The following is a 19,372-nucleotide window of genomic DNA, read 5'->3' on the forward strand; positions in this document are numbered from 1 at the left end:
GAAGGAGCATCATAATTATAAAAATTTCATGCATTTTATGCCTCTTTATTATGTGTTTGAAATTAATCTGATAATGTAATGTTAAGTGGTGTTGACTACTTTTGACTTAATGAAACAAAACTCTCCCTAAGAATCATAGGCCTTCCTAAGTTTGTCACCAAACAGAAAAGCCTGTTTATATCTCCCACTTGTTGAATGATACTTTGATTTCTCAAGAATTTGATCTTTGAACATATCAGTGTAATGAAAAGAACCAGATTGTTAACTGCACTTACTGTGAAATTAGCACATAAAAATGTCTTCATACTTGAGTAGTAATGATTACATCTGCTAGAATTGAGTGCTATTGCATATATGTTTTAATATTTAAGCCTTAGCCTGAACTCTCCAGCCTGTATCATCTGGACTTGTTCTTTGAAGCCAAGAAATAGTCTTGATTGTCCTCCTCTGACGATGAAAAAGTGAATGTCACACACACTTACTGTGAGTGTTCTTAGGACTTTTTCTCTAGCCTTGATCCCTCTCCTGAACTCGTGTCTGTTGAGTGAACCTCTTTCTACCTGGGGGTCTTACAGGTATCTCCATCTCAACATGCCTCAAATACAACTTATTCCCCTCCCTCAGCCTTCAAACCTCCACCTTCTGGATTCCATGTTAGAGAATGGCAACTCTGCCCACTAGTTCAACCAACCAGGATACTTCGGAGAATGTTTAACACACCTTTTACTTGCCAATATACATTTCATCAGGCAACAAGGCCTATTGATCCTCTTGAACCTTTCTCAAAATAGACCTCCTACTCATAGTCTCCATTCTCTTTCTAGGGTCCTCATGACCTTTCTTTTTTTCTTTTTTCTTTCTTTCTTTCTTTCTTTCTTTCTTTCTTTCTTTCTTTCTTTATATGAAATTTATTGTCAAATTGGTTTCCATACAACACTCAGTGCTCATCCCAACAGGTGCCCTCCTCAATGCCCATCACCCACTTACCCCTCCCTCCCACCCCCCCATCAACCCTCAGTTTATTCTCAGTTTTTAAGAGTCTCTTATGGTTTGCCTCCTTCCCTCTCTGTAATTTTTTTTTTCCCTTCCCCTCCCCCATGGACTTCTGTTAAGTTTCTCAGGATCCACATAAGAGTGAAAACATATGGTATCTGTCTTTCTCTGTATGACTTATTGCACTTAGCATAACACTTTCCACATCCATCCACGTTGCTACAAAAGGCCACATTTCATTCTTTCTCATTGTCAAATAGTATTCCATTGTATATATAAACCACAACTTCTTTATCCATTCATCAGTTGATGGACATTTAGGCTCTTTCCATAATTTGGCTATTGTTGAGAGTGCTGCCATAAACATTGGGGTACAGGTGCCCTTATGCATCAGCACTCCTGTGTCCCTTGGGTAAATTCCTAGCAGTGCTATTGCTGGGTCATAGGGTAGATCTATTTTTAATTTTTTGAGGAACCTCCACACTGTTTTCCAGAGTGGCTGCACCAGTTTGCATTCCCACCAACAGTGCAAGAGGGTTCCCATTTCTCCACATCCTCTCCAGCATCTATAGTCTCCTGATTTGTTCATTTTAGCCACTCTGACTGGTGTGAGGTGATATCTCAGTGTGGTTTTGATTTGTATTTCCCTGATGAGGAGTGATATTGAGCATCTCTTCATGTGCCTGTTGGCCATTTGGATGTCTCCTTTAGAGAAGTGTCTATTCATGTCTTCTGCCCATTTGTTCACTGGATTATTTAGATAAAAAGCTTCTGCAGTGCAAAGGAAACAAAACAAAACTAGAAAGCAACTGACAGAACGGGAAAAGATATTTGCAAATAACATACTGGACAAAGAGCTAGTATCCAAAATCTATAAAGAACTCACCAAACTCCACACCTGAAAAACAAATAATCCAGTGAAGAAATGGGCAGAAGACATGAATAGACACTTCTCTAAAGAAGTCATGACCTTTCATCTGGACTACTGTGATGGTTTTCCAAGAATCTTCCCAGTCTCTACCTATTCAAGCCATACTCCACACTGGCCGGGGTGTCTCTTAGGAGACAAAAATTAGAGGATGAATTTTTTTTTTCTTTTTGTCTTAAAGTCCTTTATTAGCTCCTCATAAGTCTGCAGAAAAAAGTCCCAAATTTTTAACATGAACTAAAAGATTCTTACATGTGACCCCAACTTCTCTTTTCAATTCATTTTTTTGCCATTCTCTGTCTTAGGCATACCAAAGTTACTGCACATTTCTTGAATACGCCATACGTTTTTATACTCCATGCCTTTGAATATAATGTTCCCTTTACTTAAACTATCCTTTCCTGCTTTCTGTATCTGTAAGATGCTTAGCCTTCTTTCAAGACTCATGTTCTCAGTGCCATTTTTCTTGATGACTCTCCTCCTCCAAAAGAGGAGAATCTATAATTCTGCAGATATCTGTATTAATATATGTGTTTTAATATCTATCACAATGAACTGAATTAATTATTTACATTCCTGTCTGACTTTCCCACAGGCTGTAAGTTCCCAGAGAGTAATGATATTGGGAAGACTCATATTTTATCACTCTTTCTATTTCTAGTCCAAGCCACAATACCTGATACTTAGTAAGAACTCAACATTTTTAAATTAAAAAGTTAAAAAACACAGATAAATATGAAGGAAAAAACTAATCTTCCACAATCTCACCATCAGGAAGAACCAGTGTTAAAATTTTCTATGTATATAAAACATAATATTTCTCTTAAAAATGGTAGCATATTGTAGATTTCATTTTATTATTTTGTTTAAAAAAATAATAGTATATTGTGAATATATTCCATGTCATAAATACTTTATTTATTTTATTTATTTATGAAGTTTTATTTATTTATCTTGAGAGAGAGAAAGCATAGGCAGGGGAGGGACAGAGAGAGAGAGGGAGAGAGGGAGAAGTCCAAAGAGGCTCTGCAGCATCAGCACAGAGACTGATGCAAGGCTTGAACTCATGAACGGTGAGATCATGACCTGAGCTGAAACCAAGAGCCTGATGCTTAACCAACTAAGCCACCCAGTAAATCCCAGAAAATATTTTAAATCAAAATATTAAAATAATTGCTTTACATTACCTTGTATGCAATGCCCTTATATTTGGACATTAAAGTATTTTAATTTTTTGGATTATAAACAATCATAATGCACCCATTTATTTCTTTTGATAAAATTGCAACAATGAAATGGTGCCCCATTGGCTCCTGGGTCTTAGCACCAGGGAGGAATAAAGATAATAGTGGAATGAAAGCAGATAGAGTGGAGAGAAAGAAGGGGGTCTGAAATAAGTTGGGGAGAGGATGCTGACAGCCTAGACTTTTGTAGGAGTTTGCCTGATCTTCTCTGGTTTTGTTTTCGGAGTAGCTACAAAGCAGGTGAAAGAAACTGAGAGTGTGTGGGACAAGATTATTTTTAAGGTTTTGTTGCAGGTTTTGAATTTCCCTAGACTTGGTGTTTTTGAGAGACCACGTTAAAGATTCTTAATTGCTTTTCATCTCTCTTAGGTTGAAGAGAATTTCCCTCTCTTGGTGTTTTTGAGAGACCACGTTAAAGATTCTTAATTGCTTTTCATCTCTCTTCATCTCTGAAGGCAATACCTCTCTGAGGCCAGCTTCAAGAAAGAAATAGCTGGTGCAGCTTTCTGAAATCCACCCCCCCCCCCACACACACACACACACATTTTTAAGACTATTGATAGATACAGAGTTTTTCAAACTGTCTTCCAGAAAAGAAGTACCAAGTTAGGTCACCACCAACAGTGAGTGACGCCTATATATGAGGGGACAACAATCACTCATATGTGAGGCCTTTTCTCTTTGAGTGGACAGATGTATGTGTGGATCATGGACAAACTGTCCAAAAGTATTTGGGGACAAATGATAAGGAAAGCAAAACAGACAGTTAAGCTTCGAGGCAGTTAAGCTTTGAGCTCCCTAAAGCTATTGGTTCCATTGCAGGTACTGCTCACACAGCAGTAAATGAGCAAACTCTGAGGGGTGAATGATCAAACTCTGTGTTACATAGGTAACAGTGTAGTTTATGAGGCACCTTAAGAGTCTGTCTGGGGAGGCGCCTGGGTGGCTTGGTCGGTTAAGCGTCCGACTTCGGCTCAGGTCATGATCTCATGGTCTGTGAGTTCGAGCCCCGCATCGGGCTCTGTGCTGACAGCTCAGAGCCTGGAGACTGTTTCAGATTCTGTGTCTCCCTCTCTCTCTGCCCCTCCCCCGTTCATGCTCTGTCTCTCTCTGTCTCAAAAATAAATAAACGTTAAAAAAAAAAAAAAAGAGTCTGTCTGGGTAGCAAAAAAAAAAAAAAATCTCAAAGCGTTAGTCAAACCTCCTGGAGAATTAGAGATACAGCTAAATACTAATCATAAACCTGTTTGATGAGAGGGATCAAAGCACAAGGAGAACTAGAAAAGAGGCTGAGGAAAGCTACAGAGTGAGATCAAAACTTGTCCCTAGCCATAGAGCAAATTCAGGATGACTTCTACAGCCACAGAGAAATCCACTCCACTCCTGTTTGTAGAAGGTGCTAGATATTAGTGTGGGGGCACCTGGATGGCTCAGTCGGTTAAGTGCCCAATTCCAGTTCAGGTCATGATCTCCCGGTTCATGGGATCGAGCCTGGCATTGGGCTCTGTGCTGACAGCTCAGACCCTGGAGCCTGCTTCGGATTCTATCTCCCTCTCTCTCTGCCCCTCCCCTGCTCATGTGCACGCGTGCTCTCTCTTAAAAATGAATAAACATTTTTAAAAAATTTTAAGAAGGGATAGATATTAGTGCAGAAATGAGCGTTTCTCATATATAAGTTTCGGTGACTAGGGAGTAGAAATCAAGAGTAGAGTGATTAGAGTTTTATTTACTTTCATATTAATAAAATAAGAATAAGAATAAAGGCTCATAGTAATTATGTTCTTTACATGGTTTGTCTTGTTAATATTTGCAGAAAATAAAAAGTGTGCGCCTGAACCAGGCTATCTATAGGCCTTGACCTAAGATTATAGATAATCAACGGTTTATACGTATCTAGGATATTTGGCAAAAGTAAAAATTCTAGGTGACATTTGATTTCTACTTTTGTAAAGACCAGATTGGGAACAAAGCTAGAGATGTGTGGGTAAGAAAGTGTGAAAAGGAAGCAGTCAAATTTTAGAGTTAAAAGAGGTAGCGATCTGGTGTTCTGTGGTATTTCCTGTCCTCCCAACTGATTATAGTCCCCTCATTACCAAATGCTCCTTCTGTTGCAATCAGCTGAGTGAAGAGTGCCTGGTGAGGTCGAAAGATCCCAAGAATACAGGACAGAAACACATTCTTGTGCCAATATAGCCTCAAGACCACTTTAAGCCTATAAATCCACGAGGGAATCTGACATCTATAGACATGACACGCACCCTCTCCTAGAGTCAAGGATCAGTTGTTTCTAAGGCAATTTCATCAACAGAGGCCACTAACCTGATTTGAATACCAGCGGACAGGTCATGATTATGGACAACAAGTCATAAAATTTGCTATTCTCCTCAATCGAATATTTTGAAAGACTTTAACCTCTAAATACCTTTTCAAGGAGAATTTTGCTAGCACAATCATAGGGAGAATGAATCACAAAACAATGTGTAGTGGGGTTGCTTATCAGCAGAGACAGAAGAAATCCTTCAATGACACCCTGCGATACATCTTTGGAATGTGTGCTACAACAGTGGGCACGTTCAACAGTGGTGACAGCTGAGCCTGGAATCCTCAGTAGTTCTTTCAGCTAATGCTCCTGGCCTCACACAGAAAATGAGGGCTCAAGGAGCTGTAGCTGTCACCCAAAGAGTGCCCTTCGGCTCGGCCGTTTCTATCATATTGCTAAACACTGATAATAGTCATCAGAAGCAGCATTTCTGAATACCAAGGACCTGAGGATGAACATAGCTTGAGGACACTGGACAGGTTAGATAGACTTTCTTTTGACTTCACTGGCTTGTCACTTTGCAAAAAGAGAAAACATAGGGGCACCTGGGAGGCTCAGTTGGCTGAGCGGCTAACTCTTGGTTTCGGCCCAGGTCATGATCTCACGGTTTGTGAGTTTGAGCCCCGCATCCTCCTCCGCGTTGAGAGTGTGGAGCCTGCTCTGGATTTTCTCTCTACCCTCCTCTCACTTGTGCTCTCTCTCTCTCTCTCTCTCTCAAAATAAACTTAAAAAAAAAAACCAGAAAACATATTATAACACAGAATAAAGAAGATTCTATGGGTTTTTCCCCCTGAGGCTAACTTGTTAGAATTGGAAAGCTACACCTGTAGCCTGAAACACAGAGGTTATTTTTCAAATCCTTTTTCAAGGATGACATTCTTTATGACACCATTCTGATGGAAAACATTGTCTTTCTTTTGATTGCCCACAAGTTGTAAATGTATGATTCCTTACTTTCTTCTGAAAGCAAACTCATACACACAAAATATGTTAGTGTGTTTGACAGTATAAGGCACTGGGATAACCTTTATAAAAGGGAAGGGAGCAGGACCCAAAGATAAGACAATATCAAGATTTAGAAGGTTAAATGTCTTCCATGGGGAAATAACCCATGCATATCAATATCTTGTATAGAATGCAGCATATGATAAAAGCAAACAAAACCCTGTGGGCATTTCCAGGAGGCAAGAGGACTTTATGGGTTGATCCTTCAGCTGCCAGGAGGTAATCCCATCTGCAGGGGAAGGGTTTAGGAAGCAGTGTGTCACAGAAAGAGGAAAATGTCTAAATCATACAGTGATTTTTCTAAATATTAAGATTAAGGTTTTTGTAAAATTTTCGGGGTTTAGTTTCTTTTATCTTTAGTTTCTCATGAGAGTTCCTTCATTTATCTGTGGATTCCTTCTGACCTCTTTGATTCGGCTTGTCTTCAAAGAAAAGAAATTAATTGGTCTATCAAAGGATCAGATGGCCACTTACAGCAAGGCAAGGACAATTCTTAGAGGGTGACTTTTCACTAGGTAAGGCCACCACTGGACCAAAAAAAAAAAAAAAAGAAAGAAAGAAAAAGGTCAAATTCACTGTTTTCTTTGGACTTCTAAGTGAAAGCTCTTAACTATGTTGCAATTTTTCCCCTAGGGGCTAGGGAGAGCCTTCAATGTGGTAGACAGTATAAAGTACTAGGATATGGCCCATGGGCAAGAAGAGAATGGGAAAGTGAACAAAAAGACACAAGAAAGAATATGGGCAAGAAAATTAATTTGTCCTCTATGGATGTAATTTAACCTTCTTGAACTGCTTTATTTAATACCTTTTTTCATAATATGCTCAATATTCAAGCTTTCGTCCGTTGTCACATGTCCTTCATGCTCATATCCTTAAGAGAATTTTCATCCCTCTTATTTATTCATCTATCAAATACTAACTAAATAATAACATTAAGTAGTGAGGGCATGGTTCCAGCCACTGGAATACATTGGTAAATAGGAGCTTATATTCTAGTTGGAGTTGACATTTAATAAATAGGTTAAAACCCAGAACAAATAAAGTGTGTCTTTTGGGTTGCTGATAGATAATATTTAAAAACATAAAACAGCGAAAGGGTGAAGCCAGGCAGGTAGACAGGCTCAGTTCAACTAGGACCTTTGGTAAAGAGTTGGATTTTATTTTATTTGCAAGGGGATACCATTGGAAGGTATTAGCGAAGAGTGATAATTACCAGACTTATGTTTTAAAAGGATCATTGTGGGGGGAGCCTGGGTGCCTCAGCTGATTAAGGATCTGACTCTTAATTTTGGCTCAGGTCATGATCTCACGGTTCGTGAGCTCGAACCTCGCATCAGGCTTCATGCTAACAGTGCAGAGTCTGCTTGGGATTCTTTCTGTCTTCCTCTCTGCCCTTCCCCTGCTCATGCTCTCTCTCTCTCTCAAGAATAAAAAAACAAATTAAATAAAAGCAGACCGTTGTGGCTGCTATGTGGAGAATGAACTGTCTGTGGATAAGAGGAGAAGCTGGGGGCTCACACAGGAGGTGGATGAGGGACAATGATGGCCTGGACTGAGATGGTAGCAATGGCCGGAGATGAAATCGATTTTGAGTAGAAAATCACTAAGGCTTACTAGGGGAGTAAAAGAGAAAAGGCGTTTGCATAAAATGACAAAAAAAGGAATCAAACATGATTCCTGGGTATGAGCCTGCATAATAAGGTAGATAGAATTCCTTTGCCGAGGAATTTTAGTTGCTTCTAATACATGTCTTCCATGTTCTAGCACAGGTTTGTGCCCAGATAGTGAAGTGGCTCCATGATGAAGACTTTAAATGTTAATCAGTGAGAAATGCACGGATGACAGTCACACTTTTATGCCTTCCAAAATCATATATGCAACCACATAGTTATCTCCCCTTTGATAAGAGACATTTTAAGAGGTGTCACTGCTGCTACCCTCGTCCAAGTCTTGGACAAACACAACAGCCTCTTAATGGGTCTATCTTGTCTTAAAATTTTCCAGGCCTTCTCCTCACACTAGCTCAAGGAATCTTTTCAAATCAGAACTCACTTTCTTGCCTCAAGTCCTCCAGCGGTTTCCTATTGTGCTCAGAGTAAACCCCAGTCTTCTTGTCTCGCCCAGATCCTGGAGGATCTGGCTGTCTCATCTCTCTTTCCTGCAGAACTACTCTTCTCCAGCCTTGTTCTTTCTGCCTTTCTGTCTGCTCCTTGAACACCTCAGCATTTCCCTTCAGGCTCTTCCCTCTGCCTGGAATGCTTTCTGTAACCCCTCACATGGTTGCTTCCTTCTATTATTCAGGCACCTCCGCAAGGCCACCCTTGACCACACTCTAAATGGACACTCGTGAAGACTTTCTACAGCTTTGCCCTATTTGCATTTCTTTACAGGGTCTATCTCTCACTGAAATGATGTATTTGTTTTCTTCTCCACTCTCCTTCACCTCCATGGAATGCTCACCACTGTCTTCCTAGTAACTAAAACAATGTTGGCAAATAGTGTGCACTCAATGCCATTGCACTGAATACATGAATTCTCACTTTATGCAACATTTTGATAGGAAAGAATTAGACTGAAGCCCAGTATAAAGAAATGACAACATATGTCACGTGTATTTACCAACATGGCATGTGACAACATTCCTTAGCATTTTGAAATTTAGAACCAGAAATGTTCTGTCACAGTACTTTGAGGAAAGATCATAGCGAAGGCAGAACAAAAGACAAAATTGGCATATACTATGTAAATATATGTGTGGTATAAACTATACTAATCTATATGCAGCCGTGAACGGTGTCTGGTGTATATTAGGCCCTTAAGAAATTTTTGTTGAGTAAATGAATGAACGAATTCTTATGAGCTAAAAGCCTGTAAACGATTACCGCAAAGGTGAAAACAAAATGATGAAGCTTTTACTAGTAGTGATATTTTTATTCCAAAATAGGAGTTCTGTTGAGAGAGGAAAACAATATAGTTTACTTCAGGCAGCCCCACAGTAAACAGAAGCAGCTTTGTTAAGATAACAATGGCTACAGAGGAGAAACGCCCCCCCGACCCATTTTTTAGGTGTGGGGCAAGACTTTGCAGGTTAATCTCATTTGCTCAGTGACATGGGAGCCCCTCACTCTACCACTTTCCGTGCTCCGTTGGACAAGCCAAATAAGTCAGGCAACCAAATAGGTGCTCCTCCCAACTACTCAAATAACTTGCAAACATCCAACTTAATGATTTTGCATTAGCTTTCATTCTTATTATTAGACCATATAAACTGAGTTATTCACCAGACGAGGCAAATATTTTGATTAAAATGACTATTTACCCTAATATCTGTTTTATAAACATAGTCAACATGGGGATAAATCAAATTCAATTTGCTCTATTTTCTGTTTTTAGGAAATGCTAATCTGAAATGATAAGGGAAAACAGACACTTTTGTACCTCATGGAAATAAAATTCCTTTCCTAAGAAACAGCACATGAAAACTGATACCACATTTAAAGCAGGTGTCTTTAAATATCAGAAAAGTCCCACAAGAAGATGAACAATCTGTACAAGTGATTTATAATAATTATTAAGAATAATGACAACTAATACAATATCGCTAACAGGAATAATATATCCAAATAGATTCTTACCAAGCCACCACCAATGACAGCTATTTTTTTCCTTTGAATATCAGATAATTCCATGACTGCCCAAGTGTTTTTATAATTGTTGTAGCTCCTGTCACAAAGGAAGCTGTGTCTCCTGGCCCCTGGTTTCCCCGCCTTTATATTGCCCAGAGCCCTGCCTGTGTTAACCAGCAGCGATTTGAGCAGGGCTAATTCCCCTTGAACTTAGAGTATAGCATTTAACCCCTTAGTAGCCTAAAGCACAAACTGTTCAGCTTTAAGAAAAAAGAGAATTCATTGCAATAACCAAATTTTGAAAAATCCAGCCAAGTGAAGACACCCACTCTCTACCTTACGTGTAAGACAGGGGATTTTTTTTAAAGTACAGTGTTGAGGCTTTCCCTCTTTTTCTACAGCATGCATTCTTACTTTCATTTTTATTCATGACTAACCATGAATGAAACTGCCCTCATCTGAAGTCCCAAAGCATCTTACGCTTCTCTAGGAGAGACAGGTGGCTTGGTGTCACAACTGTGACACAGTCATAATCCAACTGTGCATGGATTATTGCCATTAAGACCAGTCAGGACGAGCACATGGAGGGTCCTCTCAGACTGTCTTTAACAGACCTCCAGGGAAATTTTTTTCCTAGTGTTAATATTCTCCTGAACAAGATTGTTGTGAATTTGTCACTGGCCATACTTCCCTCCCCAGCTTTGTTTTTTTTTTTTTTTTTTTGCATCATAGGCAAGAAACCTTAGAATCTAACTTGTGCATTAACTCCAGGAGAGGTAGTGAATGCTGTGGTTCTTGTAAACTCAACCCTGGCTTATTTTCTCTCTCTGCTTTTTCTTTTTTTCATCCCATGTTACATGTGTATTATTTATTTTTGGTGCATAGTTTTAAATTGAATTGAGGGTTTTTTTCCCCCTGGAACATGATGTGTAGAATAAAGTAAGAACTAAATGATGACACTTCTTCACTTCCTGGAGAGAGGCAGGAGCATTCAGGTTTCTCCCTGGTGAGGGAATACTTAATCATCATCGAATAGCGGCCCCTTGTGGGTAAGTAGTGTCAGAGTTGCTAGAAAACTTTTTTGTTCTTAGGTAATTTTATTTATTTTGAATAGGCAATACATTCAGATGGTGTGAAATTCAAAAGACACAACAAAGGGTCTTACAGTGAACACTCACTCTTCTGACCCTGTCTCTTGGCCATCTATTTCTCCTGCCCAGAGACAACACCTGTTTGGTGTTTGGATTACCCTGCTCTTCTAAAGCCAATCTCTCTCTCTCTCTCTCTCTCTCTCTCTTCTCCTCCTCTCCCTCTCTCCCCCTTCCTTTCCATAAATAGTAACAAATTTGAAAATTATATACACTTTTACTTTCCCACACCTTTTTTTTACAACATGTAAGTCAAGAATTTTTCCATATCAGTATATAGAGAACTTTCTCATTCTTCTTTGTTTAAATCATGGGCTGTAACACAAACAGTAAAGCACACACACACAAAAATACATTAGTGCAATTTTACTTATTGTAGAGCAAAATTTTATTATAAAGTAACCACCATTTAGGCCAAGAAAAAGAACATTGCTAGGAGCCCAGAAATCTACACGTGTCCCTTGCCTACCAGCCATCCTTCATAGAGGCAATTGCCATCCCGACTTTATCACTTTCTTGCTTTTATTTATAATATTACTGACATATATGCATCCTTAAGATAGTTTAGTTTTACCTCTTTTCGAACTTCAATATAAATAAATTCGTTTTATTTTTTACTTATTTATTTTAATTGATTTATTTAGACAGAGAGAGAGAGTGAATGAATGAGTGAGGCAGAGGGAGAGAGAGAGAGACAGACAGACAGACAGACCTAAGCAGGCTTCATACTCAGCACAGTACCCGATGCAAGGCTTGATCCCATAACCCTGGGATCATGACCTGAGCCTGAATCAAGTCAGACCCTAACCAACTGAGCCACTCAGGTGCCCCACTTGTAGTCATTTTAATTTATACTCTTTGTTAATGAAGTTACCACTGTTTCACCTGTTATTCACAATTTGCTTGTCTTTTTTTGCATAGTGCTTTTTTTTTGAGTAGTCTTTTTTTTTTTAAGTGGACATTGGATTTGAGTTTTATTCTTTATATATGTTGCAAATAACATCTTTCATTCTTACACTCTTATATGTTTACTTTTTTAAATTTTATTTTTTATTTTTAAAAATTTACACCCAAATTAGTTAGCATATAGTGAAACAATGATTTCAGGAGTAAATTCCTTAATGCCCCTTACCCATTCAGCCCATCCCCCCTCCCACAATGCCTCCAGCAACCCTCAGTTTGTTCTCCATATTTATGAGTCTCTTCTGTTTTGTCTCCCCTCCCAGTTTTTATATTTTGTTTCCCTTCCCTTATGTTCATCTGTTTTGTCTCTTAAAGTCCTCATAGGAGTGAAGTCATATAATTTTTGTCTTTCTCCGACTGACTAATTTCACTTAGCATAATACCCTCCAGTTCCAGTTCCATCCACATAGTTGCAAATGGCAAGATTTCATTCTTTTTGATTGCCGAGTAATACTCCATCGTGTGTGTGTGTGTGTGTGTGTGTGTGTGTGTGTGTGTGTATAGCATCTTCTTTATCCATTCATCCATCGATGGACATTTGGGCTCTTTCCATACTTTGGCTATTGTTGATAGTGCTGCTATAAACATGGGGGTGCATGTGTCCCTTTGAAACAGCACACCTGTATCCCTTGGATATACACCTAGTAGTGCAATTCCCGGGTCATAGGGTAGTTCTATTTTTAACTTTTTGAGGAACTTCCATACTGTTTTCCAGAGTGGCTGCACCAGCTTGCATTCCAACCAGCAGTGCAAAAGTGTTCCTTTTTCTCTGCATCCTTGCCAACATCTGTTGTTGCATGAGTTGTTAATTTTAGCCATGGTGTGAGGTGGTATATCATTGTGGTTTTGATTTCCCTGAAGATGAGTGATGTTGAGCATTTTTTTCATGTGTCTGTTAGCCATCTGGATGTCTTCTTTGGAGAAGTGTTTTATGCATATCTTTGCCCATTTCTTCACTGCATTATTTGCTTTTGGGGGTGTTGAGTTTGATAAATTCTTTATGGATTTTGGATACTAATCCTTTATCTGATATGTCATTTGTGAATATCTTCTCCCATTCTGTTGGTTGCCTTTTAGTTTTGCTGATTGTTTCCTTTGCTGAGCAGAAGCTTTTTATTTATGAGGTCCCAATGGTTCATTTTTGCTTTTGTTTCCCTTGTCTCTGGAGACATGTTGAGTAAGAAGTTGTTGTGGCCGAGGTCAATGAGGTTTTTGCCTGCTTTCTCCTCTAGGATTTTGATGGCTTCCTGTCTTACCTTTAGGTCTTTCATCCACTTTGAGTTTATTTTTGTGTATGGTGTAAGAAAGTGGTCCAGGTTCATTCTTCTGCATGTCGCTGTCCAGTTTTCCCAGCACCACTTGCTGAAGAGACTGTCTTTATTCCATTGGATATTCTTTCCTGCTTTGTCAAAGATTAGTTGGCCATACATTTGTGGGTCCATTTCTGGGTCCTCTATTCTCTTCCATTGATCTAAGTGTCTGTTTTTGTGCCAGTACCATACTGTCTTGATGATTACAGCTTTGTAATACATCTTCAAGTCTGGGATTGTGATGCCTCCAGCTTTGGTTTTCTTTTTCAGGAATGCTTTGGCTATTCTGGGTCTTTTCTGGTTCCATACAAATTTTGGTATTTTTTGTTAGCTTTGTGAAAAATACCGGTGTTATTTTGATAGGGATTGCATTGAATATATAGATTGCTTTGGGTAGTACCAACATTTTAACAAGATTTGTTCTTCCAATCCAGGTGCATGGAATATTGTTCCATTTTTTTTGTGTGTGTCTTTTTCAATGTCTTTCATAAGCTTTCTTTAGTTTTCAGTGTATAGGTTTTTCACCTCCTTGATTAGGCTTATTCCTAGGTATTTTATGTTTTTTGGTGCCATTGTAAATGGGATCGATTCCTTGATTTCTCTTTCTTCTGTTGCTTCGTTATTGGTGTATAGAAATGCAACAGATTTCTGTGCATTGATTTTATATCCTGCGACTTTGCTGAACTCATGGATCAGTTCTAGCAGTTTTTTGGTGGAATCTTTTGGGTTTTTCCATATACAGTACCACGTCATCTTCAAAGAGTGAAAGTGTGACCTCCTCTTTGCCAATTTGGATGCCTTTTATTTCTTTGTGTTGTCTGATTGCTGAGGTAAGGTCTTCTAATGCTATGTTGAATAACAGTAGCGAGAGTGGACATCTCTGTCATGTTCCTGACCTTAGGGGAAAAGCTCTCAGGTTTTTCCCATTGAGGATATTAGCGGTGGGTCTTTCATACATGGCTTTTATGATCTTGAGGTATGGTCCTTCTATCCCTACTTTCTTGAGGGTTTTTATCAAGAAAGGATGATGTATTTTGTCAAATGCCTTTTCTGCATCTATTGAGAGGATCATGTCCTTTTTTCTGATGTGATGTATCACATTGATTGTTTTGTGGTTATTGAACCATCCCTACATCCCAGGTATAAACCCCACTTGGTCATGGTGAATAATTTTTTAAGTGTATTGTTGGATCTGGTTGGCTAGTATCTTGTTGAGAATTTTTGCATCCATGTTCATCAGGGAAATTGGTCTATAGTTCTCCTTTTTAGTGGAGTGTCTGTCTGGTTTTGGAATCAAGGTAATGCTGGCTTCACAGAATGAGTTTGGAAGTTTTCCTTCCATTTCTATTTTTTGGAACAGCTTCAAGAGAATAGGAGTTAACTCTTCTTTAAATGTTTGGTAGAATTCCCCTGGAAAGCCATCTGGCCCTAGACTCTTGTTTTTGGGGAGATTTTTGATTACTAATTCGATTCTTTTTTTTTTTTTTTAATTTTTTTAATGTTTATTTATTTTTGAGACAGAGAGAGACAGAGCATGAACAGGGGAGGGTCAGAGAGAGAGGGAGACACAGAATCTGAAGCAGGCTCCAGGCTCCAAGCTGTCAGCACAGAGCCCGACGCGGGGCTCGAACTCACGGACCGCGAGATCATGACCTGAGCCGAAGTCGGACGCCCAACCGACTGAGCCACCCAGGTGCCCCACTAATTCGATTCTTTATGCGTTATGGATCTGTTTAAATTTTCTATTTCTTCTTGTTTCGGTTTTGGTTGTTTATATGTCTAGGAATTTGTCCATTTCTTCCAGATTGCCCAATGTATTGGCATAGAATTGCTCATAATATTCTCTTATATTGCTTGTACTTCTGCAGTGTTAGTTGTGATCACTCCTCTTTCATTCGTGATTTTATTTATTTGGGTTCTTTCCTTTTCTTTTTGATCAAACGGCTAGGAGTTCATCAATTTTGTTAATACTTTCAAAGAATCAAGTCCTGGTTTCATTGAACTGTTCTACTGCCTTTTTTTGTTTGTTTGTTTTTTTGTTTGTTTGTTTGTTTCAATAGCATTGATTTCTGCTCTAATATTTATTATTTCCCATCTTCTGCTGTTTTGGGGTTTTATTTGCTATTCTTTTTTCAGTTCTTTTAGGTGTAAGTTCAGGTTGTATATCTGAGACTTTTCTTCCTTCTTTAGGAAGGCCTGCATTGCTATATACTTCCCTCTTATGGCCGCCTTTGCTGCATCCCAGACGTTTTGGGCTATGATGTTATCATTTTCATTGGCTTCCATGTACTTTTAAATTTTCCCTTTAATTTCTTGGTTAGCCCATTCATTCTTTAGAAAGATGTTCTTTAGTCTTCAAGTATTTGTAGTCTTTCCAATTTTTTTCTTGTGGTTGATTTTGAGTGCCAGGTGGCACCTCCCTTTCAAGTTCTATCTCAGATGGGGCTGTGTTTCCAAACTTCTCACTTCTGAGGGCTCTGCAGCTCTGACCCACTCTGACCCTCTGGAGGGAGGGTCTCACCGAGCAATGGCTGGTGCCAGCCGCCCCCAGGAATGTTCGCATAACTGTGCTGCTGCAGATGCCCAGACACTGGCTGGGTGCCAGCCTGCCCCAGGAAAAGTTCGTGGGATTGTGTAGCCGCAGCCTTTCAGGGATTATGGTAAATCACAACACACATCTGGTGCCAGGCTTCACCACGTCTAACATCCTTGTTCCAACATCAGCAAACATGGCTGTTCTCCAGAGTCTGCTGGGACCTTTGCCTGTAGGGAGGCCTCACATCCTCTACCAAATGTCATCTCAGCAGGGGAACTGCCTTTACCCATGTGACCTGACAACCCCTCGGACCTCGTTGTCTGCTCCTGGGGATCTGTGCTTCCTACCAGAGCTCTGCCAGATATCAAGCTGTGGAATTTCAGCCTCTACACTCCCTCTATTTATAGACTCTTAATGGTATCCAAACCCTCTCCTTTCTCCTTTCTCCCTTTCTTGTTAATGGGTGTTTCCACTCATTCTCTGTTTCTCCAGCTGCTTTCAGGCCAAGTGCCTGTCCTATACTTCCCCCAGCAACCCCCCCCCATCCTCTGTCCATAAGCAAAAACAGCTCCCTACCCTCCACAGCTTCTGTCTCCTCTAGTTCACCTCTCCACACTGCGTACCTGCTGAGTTCTGTGGTTCAAGTTACACAGATTTCTGAGTTAGTCCTCAGATCAATTTTCTAGATTGCAAGATGGTTTGGTGTTGATCTGGCTGCGTTTCAGGGACGAGAGATGCAAAAAACTTCCATGCTGCTCTGCCATCTTGGCCTTTCCCTGAAAAGATATTCTTAATTTTACTATATGAAAATTTATCAGTCTTTCTCTGTGGCTTTTGCTTTATATCATGTTTTATAATCTTTTTCATAGCCCAAATTTCATTTTCTTTTCCAAATGAATACGCAATTTTCACCAGCACTATTCAGTGAAAAGACTTTCCTTTTCCTAGTATTTCCTTTGGCATAGCTACAGTGTTCATGTATGTGTGGGTCTGGTTCCAGGTTTCTAATTTATTTCATTCCATCTACTCTGCATGTGCCTATGCCAGGGCCAGTGCCATAGCCAAATTACTGTAGCTTTAAAATAAACCCTCATAGGGGTGCCTGGGTGGCTCAGCTGGTTAAGTGTCCAACACTTGGTTTTGGCTCAGGTCATGATATCACAGTTTGTGGGTTTGAGCCCTGTGTCCAGCTCTGTGCTGACAGTGTGGAACCCGCTTGGGATTCTCTCTCTCCCTGTCTCTCTGCCCCTCCCCTACTTATTCTCTATCCCTTTTTCTCTCAAAATAAATAAACATTTAAAATGAAATAAAATAGGGGCTCCCGGGTGGCTCAGCGGTTAAGCATCTGGTTCTTAATTTTGGCTAGGTCATGATCTTATGGTTCGTGAGTTTGAGCCCCACCTCGGGCTCCACACTGACAGTAGGGAGCCTGCTTGAAACTCTCTCTCTCCTTCTCTGCCCCTCTCTCTGTCTTTCTCTCTCTCCCTCAAAATAAATAAAACTTTAAAAAATAATAAAATAGGGGCACCTGTGTGGCTCAGTCGGTTAAGCGGCCGACTTCAGCTCAGGTCACGATCTCACGGTCCGTGAGTTCGAGCCCCGCGTGGGGTTCTGGGCTGATGGCTCAGAGCCTGGAGCCTGTTTCTGATTCTGTGTCTCCCTCTCTCTCTGCCCCTCCCCCATTCATGCTCCGTCTCTCTGTCTCAAAAATGAAAATAAAACGTTAAAAAAAATTTTTTTTAAAAAATAATAATAATAAAATAAAATGAAATAAACCCTGATATTTTGAGCGATTTCACCCACTTTGTTCTTCTTCAGTAATTTTCTTGACTATTCTTAGTGTTTTGCATTTCGATCTAAGTTTTATAATCAGTTGGTGAATTCCATAAAACACATACACACACACACACACACACACACACACACACACACACACACACACAAAACCCTATTGGGATTTTTTTACTGAGATACTTTCTATCTGGAAAGCATACCATATTTAGCATATTGGGTTTTTCAATCCAGAAACATGGCTTCTCTCTCCATTTGTTTGGGTCTTCTTCAAAATCTCTCCAATTTTATACTTTCTCTCAAAGAAGATTTGCCCCTCTTCTGTTAGATTTATTTCTAGGTAATTATAGTTTTGTTTTTAATTTTATAGTAAATGATATCTTTAAATTCGCTTTCTGCTGTTGGTGATACATAGAAATATAATTAATTTTTGTCTGTTGAGTTTGTACCTAGCAACACTGCAAAACTCTTATTAATATTCATAATCTGTACATTTTTTGGTGTTTTTTTCCTACCATAATCATAATGACAGTATTTTATTCTTTTCTTTTATTTCCTATCATTTGAATGATTGTCTTACCGTGGTGGCTAGTCCCACAGTTCAATGGAATAGCAGTACGTTTCTTCCATTCTAAGTAGATAGGATTTCCTAGTTATCCTACTGGTATTGATTTTTAGCAAAATTTCACTGTGGTCAGAGAATATGCTCAATACATTTTCAAACATATGAAATTGGTTGAGACTTGTTTTATGGTCAGCAAAAGGTAAGTTTACATAAATGCTTTGCTTGTGCCTGAAAGAGTGTGTGCTCTCAGTTAATGTGGGCATTTTCCTATACATATTCATTAGGTCAAATCATGTGTTCAAAACTTGAGTATTCTTACTGAATTTTGGTTTGCTCATTTGGTCAATTACTGAAAGAGGTGTGTTAAAAATCTTACCCTTGATTGGCATTTGTCTATTTCCACAGAGTTTTTTTCTATATGGAACAATCCACGTTTAAAATTGCTATATATTACTGGCAAAATAAAGCTTTTATCATTATGAAACAACCTTTTTATCTCACGGTATGACTTTTACCTTGAAGCTTAATTGTCTGATATTCAGATTTCCTTTGTTTAGCATTTACATATTATATCTTTTCCAACCTTTTAATTTTATTTTTTTTAATTTACATCCAAATTAGTTAGCATATAGGGAAACAATGATTTCAGCAGTAGATTCTTTAGTGCCCCTTACCCATTTAGCCCATCACCCCTCCCACAACCCCTCCAGTCACCCTCTGTTTGTTCTCCATATTTATGAGTTTCTTCTGTTTTGTTCCTCTCCCTGTTTTTATACTATGTTTGTTTCCCTTCCCTTATGTTCATCTTTTTTGTATCTTAAAGTCCTCATACGAGTGAAGTCATATGATTTTTCTCTTTCTCTGACTGACTAATTTCACTTAGCATAATACCCTCCAGTTCCATCCACATAGTTGTAAATGGCAAGATTTCATTCTTTTTGAT

Source organism: Panthera leo, chromosome F3 (genome assembly GCF_018350215.1).
Source record: "Panthera leo isolate Ple1 chromosome F3, P.leo_Ple1_pat1.1, whole genome shotgun sequence".
In the NCBI taxonomy this organism is placed as follows: Eukaryota; Metazoa; Chordata; class Mammalia; order Carnivora; family Felidae; genus Panthera; species Panthera leo.